This window comes from Montipora foliosa, chromosome 10 (assembly GCF_036669935.1).
Source record: "Montipora foliosa isolate CH-2021 chromosome 10, ASM3666993v2, whole genome shotgun sequence".
In the NCBI taxonomy this organism is placed as follows: domain Eukaryota; kingdom Metazoa; phylum Cnidaria; class Anthozoa; order Scleractinia; family Acroporidae; genus Montipora; species Montipora foliosa.
Window position 1 is genome coordinate 32,387,950 of NC_090878.1, and position 5,000 is coordinate 32,392,949.

The following is a 5,000-nucleotide window of genomic DNA, read 5'->3' on the forward strand; positions in this document are numbered from 1 at the left end:
CATTGAGACTGCCGAGGCTACACCTGTTTCTTTCGCCACGTTCTCAACAGCGGCAAAGTCATCTTCTAATATCCTGCCAAGACGTTTTTGTGTTTTTCTGTCATGATTTTCTCATAAGCTTTTATTTTTGTAACCATGTTCCGTAGCATCATAAGAAACCTTGAAAATATTTTATTATTTTAGTGGATAACAGATTGTCTTTATGAGACTAATTGAGTGTTGTGCTGGACTAGAGTGACTGGCTTGCTTACTGATAGCAGCACCAACACGGAAAAAATACTCTTTTTTAGCTTGGTTTCTTTTATCTTCCTCTATAATTCTAATTTCATCGTCAGTAAGTTCGCTTTTAACACCAATACAGACATCAAGCAACATGTTATAATTCATGTCCAAATATTTCTTATCAATATGAGATCTGTGATGGTTTTAATGTTCCTGCTTAGTGATGCAAATGACTGGGAATGAGGAGCAATTAAACTTAACAGCACTGGTTTGGTATTGCAGGAGTACATCTTAGCATAAAAATCACTCAATTTGCCAGGCGATGGCTAGGGTTTCCCCTTTTGAAGAATCCAAATTATCGATGGAAACATCAAGTTTTTGCTTATAAGTTTCCTGGCTGATGTTAAATCAATATTTTGTACTTCAGAATATGGCACGTTTTTGACATGGCGTAATCCATGCGAATTTTAACTCGGCGCACGCCAGTTTACCGCAACGGATTGTTAAGTTTTTGGGAATGGCGAACTTTTCCTATCACAACAAACTTTTCAGCAACGACATTTTGAATGAAGCCTGAAACCATGTGATTGTGGGCTTGAAGGCTGCAAAAGGCTTTGAGGTGTTTTTCCAAATAGCGACTTGTTTCAAGCACCAAATACGATACTAAGTCGACTGATTCTACCAGTGGTAAACATTCTGGATCAAATTTCTTGTTGGGAATTATAAATGGATCAATTCCAGTAGAAGAAATTTTTTCTCTGTATCGTTCCTTGACCTTTGAATCAAGGCTAATCTCCAAGTTTCACGGGCTGATCAGTCATTCTAATTCCAACCTTTTTTTTCCTGTAGGTATTGAGATTTACAGCAATCTGAAACGCCCATCGGATTCTACGACTTTTAGAGCATCAGATTTATTATTTTAGAGAGATTATTTCGCAAAAAGTAATTTTAAACGCAGGAAATGTGAGCTCACTATGAAAATTTCCGTATCCTTGTTTACAATGTATGACTCACGTGGAACTCCAATATGGCGGAGCCTCATTTTCAAGTATCTGCCAAAAGCTCGTGACGTCACGTGAAAATGCTCTATTTAACAAAAAGATTCCATGTTGCCGTGCGTCTGTTCAGTAATAGATCACAGATGACGTCAAAATGTGGTAAGAACAAGAAAGTGGCACACGAGGCGATAGCCGAGTATGTCACTGATGTACTTAATACATTTTGACGTCTTCTGTGATCTATTACTGAACAGACGCACGGCAACATGGAATCTATTTGTTTTATATAATAAAGAATTAAACTTTATTCGCATAAAAGCTGACGGTGACGTCAATCGTGCGTCTGTCCTCTAATAGATCATAGCCAAGAACCAATCAAAATGCGAGAATAACTTCGGTTATGATATAAAGAGAAATACAGCATAGTCGCTTAATATGATTTGGATTGGACTAGAACGCACACTTTGTTACACTACCGTTTAGTTTATAGGTAATGCGTGATTGATTTTTTTTTTAAAGATGCTTCAGTATAGCTGTAAGCTCTTTTAAAAAAATGAAATTCGGATTTAATATTTTCCGCACTTTTCCGCTTGTATTGTTGATTTTGTAATTAATTTGTTTTCGGCAGGTTGAATGTAATACAATACAACGACAACGAGAATAATTTTTACCTTTAAAAGACGCCACGGAACCACCTTTCGGCCTTTTTCGTTCTTGTTGAGTGCATTTAAATAGAACTCTGTGTATTTTTGTGTGGAACGAGCCTTTTGTGCTTCGTTTTCGTTACCCTGGTTGATTTCCCTGCTTGCTAAAAAGTCAATGCCGGTAGAAGGATTTGCCTGGTCCTCCCTGGGTTATTTTATTTACTTCATTCACTGTCAACTACAAGGGAACTCGCAAAACTCTACGAAAACTTTGGATGTAAAATGAAACTGCACACGCGTACGAGGGCCGTGCGTATATAGAGAAATACACCATATAGTCGCTTTAAAAAGGATTTGGATTGGACTGGCACCCACGCTATGTTATAATTAACAATTAGATTATGAGCTCGAGATTTCTATTAGGTGAGGTGAACTATGTTTTAGTGGAATTTTTACTAAAATATACTTCAAATAACAGTTTCCAATTATTTTTTGACGTATTGCTAAACTTTGCGCCTGAAAAAGATCGCTCGGATTGAATTGCCATTTAAAATCTAAGTTGTGCGCGCGAGCGCATCAGCTTTTTCAATAACTTTTTTGAAAGTCAAGAAACCGTAAATGTCCTTCGTTTAGACTTCTCAGAAATTTAATTACCCATTTCAATCCAAATTTTCCTCCAAAACTTTGGAAAAAAAACATCGTTATTTTCAAGACGACCTCTAGCCACTGCACTCTAATGGCTGATAGTATTCAATGGCTCAGCTAATCAGATTACAGCATTTGCATTAGTATACTAGTAGAATTCTACTAATTGTATTTAGCGCTGGGGCACCAAAAATTGGAGACACTGTACAGAAATCGAATCGAATCAAATCAATTTCATTTCAAATCATACGTTGGTTTTTGACCAGAAAGGAAAACCGGAGTACCCGGAGAAAATCCTCCCGGAGCAGAGTAGAGAACCAACAAACTCAAGCCACATGTGACGTCAAGCCTGACAATGGAAACCCGCGCTATATTGGTGGGAGGCGAGTGCTGTCACCACTGCGTCATCCCTGCTCCCTCAATGTTAAATTCTCGTGATGCAACCCCAACATAACGAGTCGACGTTGAGGTGGAAGACAAAAGACACAGCCACTCCGGAATCTTTGATCTTTTATCCTCTTCCCAAGGTATTACAGATAATCGACGGCGTAGTTTTGAAAGAACTTTTGGCAACGTAAACTAGATATAACTACCAGTAAAGTGCCAACGAGGAGAAATGATGGCTTGCCGGGGTATGATTTCCAACGTGTGGAAATAACAACGTCAGTCTTAGGATACGATATAACTTATAGTGTTACATTAATGATGTGGATGTCTGTAACAACAGATTAATAAACAATAAACAGGACTGCAGTATTTTGGTAAGATATATACCACGTATATAATTTAGGATTAAACGCATTTGAAAACTATTCAAAGCAAGCAGTTTGGGGGGAAATGTCACCGCAAGGCGAGAATTGAGCAAAAAAAAAAATTACATGGACTACATCATAAACTGTTTTTTAATAATTTTTTAATGAGCATTTTGAGTAAACAATAACATGAATGTAACGTGACTGATAATATAAGGATTAAAACTTCCGTGAGAAGCATGAGAGACTTTTCTTTGCAAATTCTTTCCCCTATATTTGGTAACAGATGTAGCTGAGTATCGACCTTTTCACGGTTTCTGACGCCATATTGGTTGGAGGGGCAAACACGGCTTTAACTACAGTGAATGTATGGAAATTTTGCCGAGTTTGAACCATTATAAATCCTTTAAGGTCTGACGATTGTGGATAGCTAGAATACCTCTCAAAAAGCACTTTTATCGGGGAGGTTATTTTCGTGAAGTATGACGATCAGAATCAAGCTATAACGACCGTAAACAAAATTTGTAAATTTAATATAAACCCTTGTAAACAAAGTTATGTAAATTCCCGCGAAATTTGAAGCAACATGAGGAGATTTGTAATATCAAATTTTCAAACGTTGTGCCTAGTGCAATGATCCAATTTTCCGTTGAGTGAATGATATTATAAAAAAATGAATAAAAATATTTTAAAATTTTTGACATATGCTTCTTTACGCGGAGTTATAGAGGTTTGAATTCGGCCAAAATCCCATGCATTCACTGCGTTCGCGTTTTCCCTCAACCAAGATGGCGTCAGAAACCGTGAAAAGGTTTATTGGAAGTAATAAAAGCACTTGCTTACAAAGCTCGGTAAAGCCCACAGTACTATTGCAACAGAGCGATATTGAAGAGAATATCAAGCTAATACATACAATAAACAAAACATAGTACAGTGAAACCTCGATTTAACGTAGTACCAAGGGACTGGTGAAATTGGTTCGTTATATCGAAGACCTCGATATAACGAATTTGCAGAAAAATAATCAAAATGTTCGTAAAATCGAGATATAATTAATAACTGTTTTTTAAATTTTTTTAATGTTGTTACGTTGCCCTACCCAGCATTTCTGGATCTGACCGATTACTGTAAATACTGGAAAAATTTGTAGTAAAGTTTGACCCTTTCATTTGCTCCGAAAATCAAAGACTAGCTGTCTGCTACTATATAAAGAACTGTTAACATATTAAGAACAAACCCCATTCAGTTCTCCCGAGGCCGCTCTGTTCTATTGCCAGCATGCCGGAATTTTTGGTTCCAACCTCCCCCGACCAAAGCCAGTCGCTCGTCGCCAAATTGTTGAAGGGCGTAGTTGACGTCGCTTTTCGATGTTGGTTTTGAGGTGATTCGTTGTCGTTGATGTTGAATTACTTTTGTTGTTTTAAGTGTTGATTATTGTATTAGCCGTTGAATTTGGACGAATTTTACTGTTGACCTAGGGAAAATAATTTTCAACTGCAGGTTGCTCGTTGATGTTAAAAGCAATTTTTGCAACATGACGCCAACCATATTGTCCAATGTTGACATTTCTTCGTTATATCGAGGTATATTTCACGTTTGGGCTTTTGGATTGTTTTCGTTATAACGAGGATTTCGTTATATCGATATTCTGTTCCATGCATTTTACTGTAACTTTGGCCGAGCTGAAGAATATCGTTCGTTACACAGAAGACTTCGTTATATAGAGGTTCGTTAAATCG